At 51.0% G+C, this 19,921-nt stretch overlaps 1 protein-coding gene across 1 annotated transcript in view; it reads right to left on the bottom strand.

Annotated features, from left to right (window-relative positions):
* Window positions 1–19,921, bottom strand: part of LARP1 (La ribonucleoprotein 1, translational regulator) — a 42,643-nt gene that overhangs the window by 17,153 nt on the left and 5,569 nt on the right. The window contains exon 2 of the mRNA XM_035890279.1: window positions 9,771–9,797. The gene's annotated coding sequence lies outside the window, so the exon portion shown is untranslated. The remainder of the gene's footprint in view (window positions 1–9,770; window positions 9,798–19,921) is intronic.

Raw genomic sequence — 19,921 nt, forward strand, 5'->3', positions numbered from 1 at the left:
CCCTGACACAGCACGCCCCTCCTTCCCTAACAGCCAAGTCAACAGAACGGAGCTGGCCTGCCCCCGAGCTGCTGCAGCCCACAGCCTGGCACCTAGGAGAAACTGCTGATGAGGGTGGTTTTGAAGCCAAGAGCCCGGACTTTGCGCTGGGAAGGCTGAGGCAGGGGCGCATGCTCCATGTTGCAGGTCCTGCTGAGGCTGGAAGAGCTGAACTGGTATCCCCAGTTTCCCTGGAGCAGGAGCCCGAGGGCACCACACTGTACAGCCAGCCATGCACCCAGCGGTCCAACGGGCTCCACTTCACCACCCGACAGCCTCCGAATGATCTCCCCTCCTCCCTGGACTCCATGGGATGTAGGCCTTCTCTCCTGGCGCATGTGAGGACCACAGCCCACACCCAGTGCTAGGGGACTCCCTGCCACACCAGCAATGCTTCTTCGAGGTCTCCAGGTGAGGAAGAGCAAGCACAGCTTGGCAAGGGCGAGCTCAGCCCTGAGCAGGCTGGGGGTCTGGGCAGGTTGTAAGTGAGAGGGGGAACAGTGCCCCAGCCAAGATGACATGGCAAGGAAAAGATATTGCATCAACCTCCCAAGAAACCAAAGGACACCCAGGTATGACAACTTCTGAGAAGGGTAAAAACCATTAGACAGCTTACACTTGAGAGGACCACTACTCGCTCACACTATCTGTACATACACGCTCGTTGTCCAGGCACTGAAAAATCAGCCCAGGGGTTAGCCATTTCCCCCAGAGGTACCTAGCTCTTTCAGTTGCTTTACAAGAGAGTCCCTCCTGGGATACAATGCACAGGACAGACGCGGTGGGACAGCGCTGACCCACAAGACATTTCCCATAAGAAAGAGGGACCCAGCAGGTAGCCAGCCACAGCCAAGCCTGCCAGGACCCCACCATGGCTGCAAGAATCCTCTTGCTGATCCCAAAGGAGACCTAGGAAGCCAAGAGAGAACAACTGCATGAAGGTGTGCCCCCACCTTGCCAATGTGGGAAACTCAGGGCACCAACCTTGTCTCTGTCTTTCCTCCGGGTCTCAAGCAAGCTCTTTCCCAGGGTGGTCTGATCCACACAGCAGCACGAGCAAGACATTGAGTCAGAGGCTCTCCCGTGGCACCCATTACTGCCCATGCACTCAAGCTCCACAACTTGGAGTTTGCACTTAACTGAGCCATCAGAGGACATAGCTAGAAAGCTTCATGCCCACCAACACCATGCTTTCTCCAGAGACATTTGCAGGATCAGTCCTACAGGCCAGAGGCAACCCAAGCTCCCACTAGCAGCCTGCCAGCTGCAGATGGTGCTGAAGTTTTTTCTTGCTGAGAGCCTGTCCCATGGAGAGCCCCCCGAAGTTATCGGCAGAGAAAGCCCTGAGGGACAGACAAGCACTTTCTGCCCACCACACAGGGCTGCTGCACCCATTGCTTCATCAGTAAGATGGTAGTGGTGGGCAACACATCCTCACTGTAATGGGGCTGGGAAGCACAGGCAGATGGGAACACTCAGCACAGGGAAGCAGAGGGGACCTTGGTCTCCCCAGGGAGTGATTTGGTAGCAGCTCTCTGCACAGAGAGAGGTGCAGATACCCCCAGAGACCAAGTAGCAGCTTCCACCCCTGCTTGCCTCCCATGGAGCTGCTCCCAGCACCAGCCTCAGCCACACGTCAGAGCTAACACCTGACCGAGATGGGAAACGCTTGCCTCTGCAGCTCCATGCGCAAGCGGAAAAGCCTGGGATTTATAGCACTGGCTGCTTGGCATGCTCACATTCCACTGAAGACATCATAAGGTACACAAAACCAGCAAGGGTCAGGGCAAAGCGGGCATGCAGACTGCACCTCCTCTAGGTTTGCAACATTTTACAGCTCTACCTCGCACCAGGTCACAGTTGTAGCTGGAGGTCCATGCATGGGGGTGGCAATCAAGGGAGCACTGGGATGGAGTTCTCCAACAGCTTTAAATGAGACGCTATCACAAGGACATCTTCCAGCATAAAGGAGTCAGTGTCTCTACAGCAGGGGCTCCCACCCACTCCTGGGGACTGCAGAGCGCCACATTGGTCACACTGCTTGCAGCACACAGTCTCACAGATCCCAGCTTGGCAGCACAGCACTTGGCCTTGTCTACAAAGGTAAGAGGAATATTTGCAATACCTCTGCAGTATCAGAAGCTTCTTACATGTGCAAGAAAAACTGCTGTAGAATGGGAGAGGTCAGGACCAAGCAGAAGACCGGATCCTTAAGTTGCGTGGCTAAGTGGGATTTGGGCTTGTAAAGCAATTTCCTGCAGCTCCTCAGCAGACAGCTCCACCTTACAAGCCCTACTGTAACAGCAAAGGAAGCAGGGAGCTGCCTACACTTCTCTGCAATGTAAGCTCTGCAACGGCTGCAAAGATCACTCACTAAAAATAACTTCAAAAAGGGCATCTGACAGCGCCGCAGAGAGCATGAGAACACTCCCACCTGGGTGTCCTAGGCCAGCTCTGAGCTCGGGAGCTTGCCCTGGAAAAGTGCAGGGAGAGGCCAGGGGCACAGGCAGGTTCAATACAGCGTGCCGGGGCAGTGCCGTCACAGGCTGGGAGTGTGGGCACCCGAGTTACATTCCCAGCTCTGCAAGCCCTCGCATCCCTTGGCTGATACTCTCAGTATGGCCCAGGAGCAGGGGGAGGTAAAGCAGCTCAAGACACCCACAGAGCCCGTGTCTCTGCTGACAGCACCCTACAGGCAGTACAGACCTGCATGGAGACCTTCAGAGCAAGTGGGAGCACCAGGTGTAGCACAGCCCTGGTCACAGGGAGCTGGCAGGCAGTATTGCTGCTTAAATGCATGTAAACTGTTGGAAGCTCTGCACACACAAGTTATCTGCAGGGTCTGACTTTTATTTATAGAGCAGATGAGGGGCAGGAAAGGTCCCGACTTACCAAACATGCATAACCCTCCTCCTCATAGCCTCCCAGTCCAAGACAAAAACCTTCAACCTGTGGCCAAGCAACGCTCTGGAAGGAGCAGGTTAAGAAGTGCCGACAGGCATTTCTAACATTAACAGCGACAGCACCATAGATTCTTCCTGGCACAGATGGCTACTATTAAAGGTAGCAAATGAACTCTCTCAAGGGCAAGTGACATCTTTCCACCACCTTTTCAAGCAAAGCCCTTCCCCGAAGAGGATTTCTAGGAAACTTTTGACACACAATCCATGCTTATGCACTGCGCTGATCCTCAAGACGCCAGGCTCAAGCAGAACAAGACAGCACTGGAACGTCCCCAGTTTCCTAAGGGAAACCAAGCCCTAAACTAAGGAGTCTCTGCTGGGAAAGCTGGTGGTTCCCAGACCCCAGGAAGCATTGCAGTGGGGACACAGCCAAGGTCACCCAGCTGACTGGACTCCAGAAACTGTCAAAACCAAGGAGCTGGGCTGGCTCAGACCCCCACAGTTGCTGAGCCACCCTGCTCTCCCCAAGCAGGGAGAAAGGCACCTATCACCCCACCCTTGTGGGAGAGGCTCCTCCGGCACCAGTGCCTGACCCAGCTTGTCTCTACTCTCCATCAGGTTAAATGGTTCAGAGAGAGGGGCTGGAAAAGCTGGTGGTGCTCCCGGACAAACGCCGTGTCAGTCCATCACAGGTGGGCTGGGGCCCCTGAGAAGAGGTGCGAGTTGATCCAGCTGCCGCTCCAGGCAGCAGGACAGAGCAAGGACACCTCGACACTGGGAGAGGAGGGCACCGGGGCAAGGCTGCAGGAGCCCGGGGGCATGCAGGCGGGCCAAATCGTGGAGGAGCCAAAGAGTCAGGCTCTCCTCCAAGCCAGCTCTGAGACCAGCTGATAGTTCATGATCTAAAAAAAAAAAAAAAAAAAAAAAAAAAAAAAAAAAAAAAAAAAAAAAAAATGGTGGGGGAGAGGGAGGGGTGATATGAGCAGGAACTACATGAGAGCAAGCACAGACACACAAGGCATAGCAGGACTCACGACTCCTTATAAAACACAGCAAAAAAACCTCCAACCCACTCACCTTTGGGGACAACTGATTTGCAAATTAAAGGGGGGTGTCCACCCTCCAGGAGGGACCAGGAACAGTTTCCTCTGCTCCTGCTTACCCCTGCTGCACCGCTCTGCCTGTTCTGCCAGGCTCTAATGAAAAGCTAGTTAACAGTTAATTATTACCCATTCAGACACACGATCCCCTACTCTGACAGACTGCCGGCCGGGAGGGATAAGACAGTCACGTGATGCAAAAATCCCGGCCTTATGAAAGCACAGGCAACTATATTTAGTTGGAAAAACGATGACCTAGCGAGCCAGTCCCTCCCTGGCCCCCCCTTGGAGGAGCCAACCTGCCATCTCCAGAGATCCTACCTCCACGGTACCCAGGAAGTCCCTCGTCCAGCCAGGAGTTGTTACGCCGAGATAGGGACACTGGTGTGCAAGCACATGCATGGGCTGTCCCGGGGGTCCAGATCAGTGCGAGGCTCGGGCTGGGGGGACATTCCCTCCCCATCCTCAGTGCTGCGCAGCAGGTCACCTTGTCAGTAGCAAAAGCTGATAAGCACCAAGAGCAACAAACAGGACCCAGCCCAAGGTCCTGGACCTTATCTTGAAAATGGGAGGCTCACTGAGAACCTGACCAGTGAGACCAGTGCAGGGATGGCATTCAGCAGCGACGCTCCGGCTGCTGGCCTCTGCACACCCAGGGCTGGCACCACTCAGAGCTGGTGACGGGATGCCCACCCCCTCTCTCTGCAGGGCAGCTGGGAGAATGAGACGGACACGGCCGTGCAGAGGACAGAGAGGGAGCAAAGGCAGCCATGCAGCAGTAACACATGCATGCCACCACCCAGAAGGTCCAGAAAAAAAGGTGTGCGGCAACAAAAGCCAAGAGCATCGCTCACTCCCCCTCCCACTGCAGTGGAAGAGCTTCAAAGGCAGGGAGAGGGGGGCGGGAGGGGGAAGCCTGAGGACCAGACATCATTAATCTCTTGTCATCAGCAGAGGGGTGCTCTCCACCCACATCCCGCTGCAGCCGATGAGACAGCACAACCAGCAGTGCCCGTAGCATGAGCGAGGTCACTGCGTCGCTGCCAAACCCAGGGCATCACACTGATGTGATCCCTTTAATGGCCGTCAGCCTCATCTACAGCTGCATCTGGGGACTTGGAAGCTGACAAAACCCTTCCTGTGAAGCATCTGGTATGTCTCACTGTAAATATTTAACAACTAAGAGAGAGGAACTGAGAGCCAAGCGCCTGCCGCGAGACCCTCCAGCTCCATGTGTCCGCGCTGTCTAGGGGGGGACTGTGTGGCTCCCACTGCCCACGCTGGAGGGCAGAGGGGGGCGAGGGGCTGTGCAAGGCAAAGGTGCAAACTCTGCACAAAACATGCCTCTGGAAAACCATTCATCTCCAAGAGGAGAGCCAGAGACTGGGTTTCTAGAAAGGAGACCATGAAGTAATTTAAATAACGCCATTCTTAGTTCCTCCCTGCTGTGATTCCTGTCCCCGACTTTGGCTACTTCTGCAGAGGGATCTCTGCAGGACCAGCATGTCCCCTGTGCAGTGGCCACTTGCAATGTGACTGCCAGACCTTGCCCTCGAACCCTGCACCAGGTCACCTGCAAACCTGCCTCCCTGACGGCGTATAACAAGAGACTGAGCAACAGCTCAGCTCGTGAGGCCAAGGAAGACACAGCCACCACCAGGCAGAAATCCAGCCCCATCTCTTGGGGCAGGGGAAAGCAACAGCAATTTGGTGGCAGGACCAGGCGCAGCAAACACACCCAGAAATTTAGGGAGGCCAGACCTAGGTCACCCACTAAGCAAGGTGCCTCCAGAAATGAGCTGAAGAAATCCTACAGTCCCATAACCACCTGGATTAAACTATGCATGTGTATGGGAGCTTCCTCCCTTTGGCAAATCCAGAGCATTAAAACTGTGACAAGGCAGCTAAATATCCTTGCAGTCTTTGAGGGCAGGCAGAAAGGCTCCTTTTTTGCTACTTAAGGATTACTGTACCTCAGCCAAGCTGATTTCAGGGCATGTTCTCCAAGCACAAGAAACAACATCCTCACTTATGCCCCCCACCTTAAGCCAGACACGGTGAAATTAAAGATTTTTCTAAATAACTTTGATATAACAAATGCTGCCAACTTCCTGCATGCACAATCACGTGGATCCTGCTGCATAAACCACTTCCTCCAATCCAGGTAATTCCAGTGCTAGAGGTGGTTGCCTCCCCTGTCTCAATACACAGGATAAAAGAGCAAAAACACCTTAATCAGGGTGAGCCTTCCCAAAGGAGTCGAGAATACCCAGCTACAAAAAGAGTGCAACACAGCACTTTCTCTCCTAATGTAAAGATCCATCTCCCCTCCTTTTCTTTATAAAGGATTAAAAACCGCTTCCTTGCAGTGGGAGCATCACCCACATCTCTTTACAGAAAACTTCAGCGCATTTAATCCAAAGAGGCATTTATAACTTAAGAAAGGTATCTCAGCAACTGCTCACAATTCTTCAAAGTGATCAGCTCAGGGTGCAGCAGATTATAAAATTAGGAGTAGCGAGACCAAGAGAGCACATCACTGGCTGCTGTGTTGAACACCAGCACATCCACAACTGCACCCTGCAGTCGGCACTGGTCTCTGCATTTCAACAAGGGCACAGCAGTGTTACAGATGCACAGAGAAAAGCAATTACATCAGCCAGAGGCAGCCCCTTAAGAGGTGAAACTAAAAAGGCTGGGATCCTCCACTGCTGAGGAAGGCTGGCTGTGGTGTACCACGCCAGGAGGGCACCTCCTGACCAACTGGAACCAGGAACAGCACATGAAGCTAGCAGGAGATCTGTTTAAAGCAAGCAAAAGTATCTCCTTAAATAGCAGGCAGCACACTTCACCACCCCATGCAGCAACAAGTCCTGGGATGTGAACAACATCAGCATCCTCACAGAGGGTTTAGATGTTCACAGCCAACATGTCCACAGAGGTCCGGGTGGAGATGTGTCCTCACAGCCCTCTAACAGCAGAAGGGGGGAGTACGAGAGTCCGTCCCTCTGCTCTGCCACCACACTGCCAAGCCCAGCACCACATCTCCCATGCATGTTGAAATCTCTCTGCTTTCCACCTGAACTCCAGATCACAAGGTTTGAAGTGGCTTCTTCTGAAAAGCACCCTACAGCTGCCAAATCCTAGTCGCTGGATAGGGGAGAGGACTGAGGAATTGCTGTGCTAGACAGAAGGAAGGGCAATCATCTCTCCGAGAACAGTTTCATTTCCAAATGCTGTTAGGTAACCGGGACGCAAACATTGCTGCCCTTCCACCTCCATAGCACTTGCACGTGACACCAGGCTGAGGGCAGAACGCCTCCAGCATCCATACGCTAACAAGCAGGAACATGCTTTGGGGCATGCTACAGCTGCTGTGCCTACAAAATGGCTGATTTTTGGCTCAGGCTCCCCACCCATTCAAGTCCCAACTCAGCATCCTCCGTCACTATGCTAACCACTTCCTTGGGCAGAAGAGCAACAGACTTCTCCCCAAGAGGGGAAACCAGCCATACAGACCCACCTGGCCTTACAGGATTAACCTTAAAAAATAGGCACCGACATAGATATGGGAGTCCTGGTGATCTGCAGTAACAAACCTGAGCAAGTTAACTCATTAAACAACCTCAGCAATGAAAGGGAGGTGAGGGAGTCAAACTCAACAGCTTCAGGAGCGCACGACTGATGCTAGGAGCACGTATGCTCCAGGCAAGCCCCTGCTGTCTCCCTGTCATACCCTGCTGCGTTCACAATTCACTGTGTTTTGAGATATCAGGGCTTCCAGATAAGCTTACTGCATGGGAAGAAAAAGGATGGCACGAGCTTTATGGCTTTTCTGGAGAAGGCATGAGAAAGGACTGTGCAGTGTCCTGCACAGCTCCCCCATTAAGAGGAATCCGATTTAAGCTTTCACTTATCTCCTCAAAAATATAAAATTGTAAAAAAAACCCCAAGCTCTGTAGGTAATGTTTTCTGCAGCACAACTGACACGTAACATGCACTCACTGAAACGCTATCATCTGCTGCAGACACACACTCATGCCCCACCCTGGAGGCAGCTGTGAGGTCCCCAACCAGCTGGAGAGCAGAGGATGGAGTTGTGCCAACCAAAGGACATCCCCAAGTCTGCAGCACAGGCAGACAAAACCCAACACCTGATGAAGGCAGAAAAGTCTCTTATGAGGGGAGGGAAGAAAAGTCCTCCTAATAGCAGAAACTCTTCTATGCATTCATTGCTCCATCCTGATTGCACACCTGTTGTACTCAATACAAAGGAATACACCTTTGCTCCTTCAAAGCCAGTCTTAATATTCTACTCTCCTACGTGTTCTGAAAGCAAGAAAATTATGAAAGACTTACAAATGGGTTGGGTTACTACTTGGATTACTTCTCCAACACCTATAGAAAGACATCTTCTGCAACATTTCAGTGGATCTAGTTATATACCATGGCGTCGTTAGCTGGCTAGAGCTCTGGAAACACCTACATATGCACAGCTTCCAGGCATCTATTCACTTCATGAAGTCAAATTACACCATCTCCAACGTTACACCAGACCACTCAAAACCAGTGAGTTATTTCCACTGAAATCAGCTTTAAGACAATGGAGCTGATTTCCATACTTCCAAATCCTGATCACACAGTGCCTCCACAATCGGCAGCAACTTATCCTCACACTATCACGTGAACTGGGGAAATGTGATCCCATGCAAAGCCAAAGATGCAGGTAGGAGGTGGGCATAGTGACGTGTCCGAGGTTGCACAAGGCCAAGCCGGGCACTGACCCCCATTCCCAGTGCCTTTGCTACAGGGCATCTCCACAAGGCACCACAGCTCTGAGACAACAAGATCTTACTGACTGGTAAAACATAAACCTTTCCTTCAGTCTTGGCACTTCAACAACATGAACCTGGATGAAGAGCTCCTGGCAGTTTGGGAAAGGCAAGAATTGAGATCATAGATACCTGCTTTTTAAAACTACATCCCCTTTCTGATTTGGGACCCTCACCCAAAATAGCTTCCCCAGGAGCCCAATCCTTTTCTGTAGGGTCCCTCCTGGTGAGGCTGCATGCACTACTAGGGCTAGGAAGTTTTCACTGGCCTTGCACTCAGGCCACACAGTGTGTGTATTGGTTGTCATTAACAGCAATACTTAGCAGCAACACACAAACTAAACAAGCCAAGGGGGAAGTCTGCATCTTTTCAAAGTACACAAATTCAAAGATATGTCTTCAGGTTCATGGACACATCAAGCTGTATACAACTAACATACAGACAACGGCAGCAAGTCTCAGTTACATTTGCATCTTGAGACATTAATGTTTTCAGATGACCAAGACCTACAAGTTCCCAAACTCTTTCACCCCAGACACCCAATTTTGCCATGCTACAATTTATGGGAGGAAAGTAACCTTCCAGCAGTTGTAGTCATCGCTACATGAAAGCATAAAGCATATCCCTGCCATACAGGAATGGCCAAACATTAGAGGGGCTTTTCTTGTTTGTTTTTTTTGGGGGGAAGGTTTTTTTGTTTGGGTTTTTGTGTGTGTTGGTTGTGGTTTTATTTGTTTGGTTTGGTTTTTTGGTGTTTGTTTTTCTTTTTAAATTAATGTCTGTTTCATATTCCTGTACCAGTCTTCTAAATCTAGTTAGCGCTGACTCTGCAGAAAGTGCAGGGAAGGCATGGGAGAGGGAGGTTTGAAGAACTCCATTTTTAATTAATACATACCAGACTGGCCATCAGTTGGAAATATATCTGTAAAAGAAAAAAAAAGAAAAAATCAGTATTGGTTGCAGCTGGAGTGCGAATCATATTTAAAAGGTCCCTCCTCTCTTGATTTGTTTGCTTTAGCTAAACAGAGGAAGTATTTTCTTAGTATCCCAAGTTAAACATCAATCCAGCTTGGAACCCACCTCAATTCAACCACTTGTGAGAAAGATTTTGAAGGAGACAGTGTTTACCTGAATGTATTGCTCTCGTAAATAACTTTCTATATTGGCTTCTAACAGACAACAACAAGGAATAAAAAAAAAAAAAAAAAAAGCTCCCAAGATACACAAAGCTCCACACAATGAGCTAGTCGGTGGCACCCCCACCTTCCCCCTGGCCAGTATTATCAAATGGAAACCTGCACAGAGAACATCTAACATGGTGACCAGCCAGGGAACACAAGTGGCAGCCAAAGCCAAATGAGCATTTTCGTGATGGTTTTTGGTTTTCATAGCTACAAGGGACATCAACAGCTGTGCCTGGCTCTGACACAGCACCTAAACCAGAGAATGGGCAGCCGAACGGGCACACGGTGCCTTGGCACATCACCCCAGGGGAACGCCTTCTCCTTCCCATCTCAGGTGGCTCTGCCAGCAAGCACAGCCCATTGCACAGAGCTGCTGGAGTTTCAGATGCCAAAACAGATTACTCAACCTTCCCACCCCCAGAGCTCTTTCCAGTTAGAAATACAAGTCCTTCTCCTGATGGACCCTATTTATTGCTGGGAGGAAGACGTTCATTAAAGTAACTAGGAAGGATCAGATGAAAGATTTGTTCTTTTGAGGAGCACACAGGACAGCACGTGTGGAAAAACCCTGTTGATAAAGGCTCCCCAAGAAGCTATGAAAATACTGTATTGCTCTCTCAAAAGTGCTGTGTTTTCTTCAAGGAACTCAACAAGAGGGGGAAGGGAGGCTGCCAGCAAGCCAAGGTCCTCCTAGGACAGGGGCAGGCCCCTGGCTCCGGCTTATCAGCTGCCCAAAACACACATTCTGCTGAAAAGTCACAAGAATTGCAGCAAGGACTACCCCTCGGACAGGGCAATGCTCTCTGGCCTGGGCTCAACCAATGCAGAAACAGCAAAAACACGCCTCTACCAGAGCGCCCCTATTTCTCTACCAAAGCGCTCCTATTTCTCTACCTTTGACAGTGCACTGTGTTCAAGGCATCCACAGGCAGGGATGCTTTTGTCCCACGTATGAGCAGCAGAAGCAGGTAAGGAGGGGGGAAAAAAAAATAATCAAAATTCCCTCTGACATTATGTAGAGTTACGGTCTGCAGCCACACTGAAGGCATGATCACAGGGAAAAAACAACATATCCAGAAAATCCTCCAAGCACCAGTCTGGATCCTTTGCAGACTGCATGTTCTACTGTGACCCTCCAGCAGCACATCATTCAGGTGCATCTCATCTAAACATCTTGTATTTCCATGATGGTTGCTGACAAGGTCAGGCTCCTACAACAGCGAGTAGAAACACCCCGTACTTGATCTAACAGGTCCCAAACAAGAGGCAATTTCTCCATTTCCTTACTTGAGCAACTCCCAGGCACCTTCTCCACAGAGAAACAAGGTGGAAGCACTGATTAAGATGTACCCCACCTGTTTGGATCAGCTAGCTGTAACAGCTATTACCATACCCCAAAATTTTAATAATAATAAATAATAATAATACAATGGCTGAGAAAAGGAATTCCTTTGTGTCAGCCAAGAAGTATGGGCTTTGGCAACCATTCCCCTCGCTATATGCCGCCAGGTACAGTTCTCCTGTTTGCATTCCTACTAGGCTGTCCAACCAACTCTTCATCAAATGCATGCCGCAGCCTGTCCAGCCATCTGCACAGCCAGCCATCCACAAGAGGTCTAGGCTACCCCCTTCTAGAAACCACAACTGCCACCAAACCAGGCAGCAACTGCAGGTGCCCCCTCAGGGACATCTCCTGTCAGTCATGCCACCAATGCAACTCCAAGCTCACGTTCCCTTGGTTCCCTCAACGCCAATGCTCAGCTCACTGCTATAGCGCCCACTGCCCCATCTGGCTCTAGAGATGCGCACCAAGGTTCACCTGGCTTGAGCTTAGCTACAAAAACAGATTTGTCACCGCATTTGCTAGAAAAGCAGTGGAAACTCCTCAGCTGCTTAGGTCAGCAGAAAGCAAGGACCACACATGACAGCCAGGGACAGATACTGCTCATGTTCACCTTGAGAGGTTTGCCTGTGCAACTCTTGTTGAGGAAGCACACTTGCCTTCAGTCCTCAGCCCTCTTGTCTTGTCCAACTCATCACACCTACAATTAATGCAGATTTGACTCCAAGCTCTCCAGAGCACTGGACTTGCAGGCAGCTTTCCCCACTGCTGAGAACTAGCACAGAGCAATCAGTCTGCAGGACTTACTCTTCTGAAAAATAGCATTGCCAGGAGGACACATATAAGGCAGGGCTGGTCAGGGACTGCCATGCACAATGACCCTTTGGGACGCCTTCTTCCCTTGCAAGCACAAATGACTAGATTAGAAATTAGCCTGCCAATTAAGGGCAGCACCTGAGGTGCCCAAGAGAAGTCTAAATCAGGCAGCACTTTCTTTTCCCAAGAAAGCCATGGTGGGGAAGGAAGCAGAAAGGCATGCGGCTGGCAGGGCAAAGACAAGCCCCTAGGGCTGCTCTGCAAGGAGCCCATCTAGCACACTGCAGGACTGAAGCTGCCTGTCCAGGTCAGGTCCCTTCCCAGCACTCCCAAGGTTAAAAATCAAACACGAAGGACCCAGGTGCCAAAACCAGGCTGGAATTTTGCTCAAGTAAAGTCCCAAACATGGAAAGCCAAAGCCAGCAAACCAGCCCCATCAATTCCTCCCACCACACACATCACTTTCCCACCTGCTTCCCCCAAGGCACCCCAACACCAGGTATCCTGACGCAGGCCAGAGGCTGTGGAGGATGATGCTCTGCAGCAGCTCTCCGCCATCCCAGCAGCGAGCACTCGCCATATGGGAGCCAGGCACCCCTGCCCCTGCCTGCACTGCACCTCCCAGCCAAATCCAGACTGCCAGGCTGGGCCGATACAAAATAGCTCCCAGACAGCCAAATGGGAAGGTGTAAGAAATAACAATATTGCGATGCAAGCAATGAAGACCCATGAAATTTGGGCCCCATGGGCTCACATTTCCTTCCCCTTCTTGCATGCAGACACTTTGTTTCCCAGCATGGGCCCAAAACCAGAAAGACTTGGTGTCTGAACAGAGGGATTGTAATCACCGCAGGAACCCGTGATCTCTTCACCGTAGCACCAGCCTCTGCCGAGCCAGGTATTTCCCAAGCCTTTTTACCATCCTCTTCATCTCTGTACGTTATCCATGCAGCCTACAACATCCCAGCGGAAAACATGTTTCATGAATCTCCCTGTTATCAGCAAAGGGGGGTGGAGGAAGGAGTGAGCAGGAGAAGGTCAAGGGCGCGTGTTGCAGCCGGCAGGATGTTGGGACGGGTGTGGAGCATCCCTCTTGGGACTGTCACGAGAGGGTGCAGACACGGTGCAGAGGTGCTTGCTCTGAACACCAATACCCAGAGCTGCTGCACAAAAAGCCCTGGAGACACAACTAAATTGAGGGCAGCCATCCTTATTTTAGGTGGTGCTGGGGGGTGGATACAGAATCCCAATTTTTGCCTGATGATATTTTTACATGCAGGAGGAGACTGCTAAAATGGGGCATTTAAAGAGAAAAACTGACGCAGCCACACACTTACCCCCTCCCCAGGGGCTATCTGGCCACTGCTGCTATTCAGGTATCTGGGACAGGTCCAGAAAGGCTACCCAATTTGCAAGCCCACGTCTCCCCTCCGCTGCTCCCCGTGCTCACTGCAGAAGCACACTGCCAACCAGGCTCCTAAACCAGCCACCCTTCAGTGCTGAATCCAAATGCCCTTGCAGGAAGCCTGCCTTCTCCCTGCTCAGGAGCTACAGCCGGGAAGGGACCTCCACCACCCGCTGCCTGTCCCCAGCCCCCCTGCCAGCAGCACCCCTTTTCCACCACAGGCCCTGCTTCTTCCCAGCAGGGCCCGGGAGGCAGCGACTGAAGAGCAGCTTATTAGCCCTGATGCAAGAGAAATGCTGACTCGTTATTACAGCAACCCGCAGCCCTAACTGCCGAGAGGGGCAGCACGGCCGCAGGCGGAGTGCCAGCAAAAACCAGCTCCCTGCACCCCACTGGCCCCTCCACCTGCAATGGCCCTTCTGCTCTCCAAAACTGGGGGAAAAACAACCTCAGTGCGCTTTATGCCACCTGCCAGTCACCAAAGCACACTGACTGGTACCCTGAGCGAGAGCTGCTGCTCCGCATGCACAGGTACAAGCATACACGATAGCACGCTCCTCAGCCGCTCCCAGCGGGACACAGGGCTCATCCACACTGCCACTGCTACGGGAAGGCACCAGCTAATTTGTTCTGGCTTTCGACCCATGAAGTTGTAACTAGATCATCCTCCACATTTTGCAGACAAAAGACTCAGACGTCAGCAAAAAAAATGACCTCTCCCAAGGTCACACGGGGACTTGGCAGCAGAGACTTGACCAGAACTCAGTTGCGATGGCTCAAAAGCTGCAGGGCTGCGCTGGCTGCCTGGGAGAGGGACGGGAAAGGGAAACTGTGGTGGACGGCAGGATCGCTGGGGACCTCTCCTCCTAACCTGACCATCCGCCCAGCAGGGACGATTCAGTTCTGCTCCTCCGTCTATGACAGCAATCCTCCCAGTGCAAACAGCACAGGCAGGGAAAAGGTCCAAATTACATAGTCCAGCGTCTGCTGCAAAGAGACCAGTGCTGCTTGAATCTCTTCTCTGTCCCCAGACAGCATTTCAGCTCAAATCTCTCCCTCAGAGGCCAAGGCAGTGCCTGCATAGCTTCCCAAGACAGTTACAGATCTCTTCAAAGCAATGTTCAGCGGAGAAGGGGGCGAGGTCTGCTAGGAAAAAGTAGCAAAGCAAGAAACCCCAAACCCAAAGATTAACATCGCCAATTAAGTCCCTCCCGAGATCTTGCTTGCTTCCTGTTCCCCTCCTTCGTTACCTGCCAAGCAGGCTCGGGGAGGGTCCAGCTCTCAGCCACCCAGATCTTCCCAACCCTCCTCAGATGCCAGGTCCGGGCAAACACCTCCCGTGCCTCTTAACAATGCTTGGGTACTGTAATAAGTATTCTTACTCCCTCAAAGAGAAGCTGAAGCTTAAGACAGATGGATCAATGCTGACCTGATGTTGGTTAGGTCCTAAACACCAATAAGGTTGGTGCAAGAAAAACACTAAAAGCTACAGAAGCATTTATCAGCTCCCAAATCCATTTCTCTGCTAAGGTATCCAGACCACCGGACCCCAGTAAGTGGTTTTCTGCTCTCCATCCAGAGGAGAGGCTTGGTTCCTTTTCAGATACCCCCATCACCTAGACTGGCTGAAAAGCTGCAGCCAGTGTGAGCTCTGACATCGATTTCACACAAACCACAGGGAAACAAATCCTTGAAATAGGTTTTCTGTGTATAAACGACTGTAGTTTTGGTGAAGCTCAGCTGGGGTGCCCCTATTAACTTCATGTACTTGAAAAGGGATGAAAGCTTCCAGCATCACCAAGCTGCAAGAGGAAGACCCCTGGAAAAAAATCACCTACTACAAAGTCAGAGCATTATCTGCCCAAGATAGCTCCCCTAGCTTTAACTTCACAGCACACACTAAACTGAATTAGTACCTTAAAGCTGACGTTCAGTCTCTTCCAGAGAGAAGGGGAGCGGAGCTGACCGAGCAGGGCTGTGACTCTGGCTGAACACACGGTCACCAGCGGGACCGGCACCGCGCCCAGCAAAGGCACCTTACAGAGATCTCCTTGGAAGAGGGTCCAGGTCTCTTCTCCAAGCACCAGAGATGTCAACAGAGTTCTGGGGAATGCATCTGGTCACACTGACCAGAAAAAAACAAGAGCTCTCCAAACAGTCCTGCAAATCCAACACTCGCATATGCGCAGGCACACGAGGAATAACTGTAAGGTCACGGCTGTTTTTTCTCCCATCCACTTATCAGTGCTTGCACTGGAGAGAACAAACACTGGGTGTTCTCTCCCATTAACCCCTTCTCCCCCCATCTCCAAAATGGAGAAGTAGCAAAGCCCTACTGCTGCAAGCACGAGTCCCAACACTCCTATTCACACACTCAACAAAAAGCTGCAGAGAAAGTACAAGGCACCTTAAAGGTGCTTGATTACGGTTGCCATGAAGCAGCTGGCAACCCAGCTCTCTGTCTCACAGCCTTTAATCACCAGTAAGCCTGAAGTAACACCACTGGAAGTCTCCAGCCTTCCAGGAGACCAACCCTACATGAGCCTGGGCCCAAAGATCACGGTCAACCTCCCCAAATTGTTCTTTAAGCTACTGGATATTGAACAGGCAGTAGCATTTCAGGCATGATCAAGCAAAATTAACTTGTTAATTTTGTATTAACTTGTATTTCAACTTGTTGAAATACAGGAACGATTTTGGTGCAGCCCAGAATACCACTGGATCTCACACTATGGAAACAGACATAGGATGCCGGTTTTCCTCCAACGGGGTTATCGCACACTGCGCTGCAACACACTTTTCTGCGTGCACATCAAAGGAAGGCATTCTCAGACACCACAGCAAAACTTTGCCTAAGGACAGCTCAATAAGCAGTGGGCAGATCCTTCTCCCTACAGAGAGGAATCCATTACTGCAGCCAGAAATCCAGCCTCTCCAGGAAAGAGGATCCCCCACCTCTTCAAAAGCACCAGTATCATGGGTATGCCCCATAACATCAGGCAGAGATGCCACAAATCTCTGTGAAAACCCCAGGAACTGAAAACTGCAAGGCGCTTTCCACCTTAGGGCTGCGGGCAGAGGGCCAAGCAGGGGGTCTGTAAGAGACACAAGGCAGCACAGTGAAGACAACATAATTACATCTCTTAACCGAATTAGAAATCATCAAACTCACAGTCTGAGATGTTCCCCCCCACACCCCCCCGGTCCAGGCTATCTGGTTGGTTTTAATCAAATACACAGCTTTTCCAATCACCCTCCAAACTCCATCCTTGCTTGGTTCCACTTCTCTGCTGTTAATTAGATCAACTCAGGTTTCAGCTTCAACTGAAGCTAAGAGGGTTGTCTGCCTGTAATCTGCCACGTCTCTTCCAAATCATCTTCACAGTTGTACTTACAGGTTTAATTTTACATTTTAAAAAACACAGGTCCCTTACAGCAAATTCCTCCCTGCACAGCATGCAAATGTATGTGTCTTTCTCTGATTAAAAAAAGCTACAAGAGTTCACCTGAAATTGGGAAGCCAAAAGAAACCAGTCTCCTTTTTGATCAGCTCGGTGTAAGACCCTCTGCAGTGGCAGAGGATTTCTGAGTACTCAGAAGATGTGTTAGGTCATATTAGGTATTCCCCCGAGCTCTCAAGGTTTAGCTGGGAGTTGGGAAGTGAAATTTAATATGATTACAGCCAGCAAAGTCTCATGCTTTGTCATCTGAGCACATGGTGGAGACACCTCTGCAATTTGCTTTTCTGTCTTGTTGGGTGGGATCTCATGCACAAATATCCTATCACTTCTGTTTCAGTCAGGAGTAAGACCTCCCAACAACATTTTTGGGATGCATTTCTCCACATTTCAATACCTGCTGCTACAGTCACATAATTTCTCAGCATCATACATACTGGTGTCACTCAAGTCTTTGCTCTGCTTTTCCCTGTACTTGCCCCTTTGCACAGCCTTGTAGCTGACTTACCGACGTCAGCCCATCTGAAGGTACACAGGTAAGGCAAGTGCTTCGGTCACTCCTTTAAATATCTCTCTTTGTGCTAGATGAGGCCAAGAGCATTGCTATTTGTTATTATAGTCAAGTCTTTATTTTCAGCAGGCTTCACCTGTGTCTGGTAACTAACATTTGGTAAATTAATAATCACTCATTTTGCACCACTGACCAGAAGGTTTCAAAGTTATAACAAAAAAAAAAAACCACACAGAGTGAATTTAGTGTGAAGGCTGAATATATATTACAAATAATCTGCTTAGAGACAGTGCTAACTATTTAGCAACGTACCCACTGGCAGCACCTCCAAGTTACCAGGCAAGTAAGACACCAATGTCCCCACACACCTCTTCTCTTATTTTCCCATCAGCAAAACTCTACACTTTCCTCATTTTTGTGGCTTTTCCAATTTCATACTTGTTTCCCCACATATTTAGTCAGGAAAAACACACTTCTTTTCCCCGTGTAACACTTCTTAAACCTGATGTATCTAGCCCTGAAAACCCTGTTCTCTGCGTGCATGCATCTGGCAGGCAAGTCAGAAGAGCCAAATGACTACCAGGAAAGGAGGAGAGATAAGCAGCCCCCTGCGCCCTCCCTGTGCCGGCGGATCCCTTCCAGCACGCAGCCATGCCCTGCAGACTGCAGAGTCACTCTGCAGGAGCACGGCACACGCTGCTGTTCAGCTGGAAAAACGTGCTCAGCAGTGTGCTTGGGACGGACTCTGCTTCCTCCCACCACCCCCTGAGCCTCTGGGGCTGCACCCCCATACCTGGGCAGGGAACAGCGGAGCAGCACCCAGCTCCCACACACACGCCGTCCCCCCAGGCTTACACAGCCCCTCCGGCTGCACCAGCGGCCAGTGGGAAGGACATGCAGCACATTTCCACCTCCCACCCAGCTTTCCAATCATGGTTTAACTCTGGCTCATGTGTCAAGGACACGTGAGGTTCACAAGCCCCATCCGAGCCCCCATTTCTCCCCAGTGCCCCCCTGGCTATCGCTTTCATTGTCGCCAAGGGATCTCTGCAGAGCCTGCCAGGGACCAAGCAAGTAAGACTGTGGAGCACCATGGATGTTTCTCCTCCACCACCTTCCTGATGAGGTAGGGATGCCTCTCCTGGGCCTTGTCAGAGGCCAGGGCCACTTTGGGGAGCAAGTCAGGAGCAGAGAGAAGCGCCTGCGGGCATGTGGCCAGGTCCGGGGCCAGCTCTGCCTGCTAAAGCAGCACGGTGCAGACCTGTTTCCAGTTGCTTCAAGGGGTGCCCAGCAGGAAGCAGACATGCTTCCCCAGGAGTGCAGGTCGAGGCAAGCTGTGCCCGCCAGCACAGTGTGTGCCACGCACACTCCAGAGGGAACCCAGGTGCTGTTTCCCAGATCAAGTGAAGAAACGGTGCCTGTGTCACCTCCGAGTGCCACCAGAACCAGACTGAGTGGCACTGATGGACCTCAGTCATGCCAACAGCCACCTCCACTGGCCATTTCTAAAGCAAATGGAGGCTTCCACCCGACCCGCCGTACTAGAGCATCCAACCCAGCCAGGGCCACCATGGTCACCTCCCACACACCATCAGCCCCAAGCTGTCCGCAGCAGAGATCTCTACCAATCCTTCCGGCTTGTCACCATGCAAAGGAACAGAATGACTCAAAACAAACAAAAAAAAAAACCCAAAAATAAAATCACAACCACCACAGACTACTGAGGTCAGCTGCCCGCTGCGTGTTCCCGTACAGCGCTGCAACACATGGAAGTGTCGAGGCAAGCTGCTGCTCCTAAGTCAGCTTTGCTCCAGAAGGACACTGAAGGTAAACCACTGATCATGCAAGGTATTAGATCAGCTAGTTCACAGCCCTTCCTCCCTCTCCTTGCATGTCACAGCAGAATATCCCCCAGCACACGTAGCTCTAAAGCTGCAGGAAGAGCACTTGATCCTGGCAAAACACATAGCAAGTGTCACACAGGAGCTGGGCCAGACAACTTGCTAAGGGTGGCTCCAGCAGCTCAACCAGCACCAGCAGCCCACTAGAATACTGAAACCAGTACAGCTACAATACATCATGTGCCAGTTTGCTCAGAAAAGGCAATCCACCTGGGCCTGCCCACAGAAGCCCCCCGAACTGTAGCACAAACACATACTCTGATAGGAAGAAGTTCAGTTAGGAGAATCTTCTGGGAACCTGCAATTGCAGGATGAGCCTCTGTTTACAAACAGGTTGACACTTGACTTGACCACCATTTCCACAACCCTTCCTCCCCCCCCCCCCAAAAAAACCCTCCTATCTTCCACAGTATTAGAACACCCACCCCC

Source organism: Egretta garzetta, unplaced genomic scaffold, assembly GCF_000687185.1.
Source record: "Egretta garzetta isolate BGI_Z169 unplaced genomic scaffold, ASM68718v1 scaffold612, whole genome shotgun sequence".
Taxonomy (NCBI): Eukaryota; Metazoa; Chordata; class Aves; order Pelecaniformes; family Ardeidae; genus Egretta; species Egretta garzetta.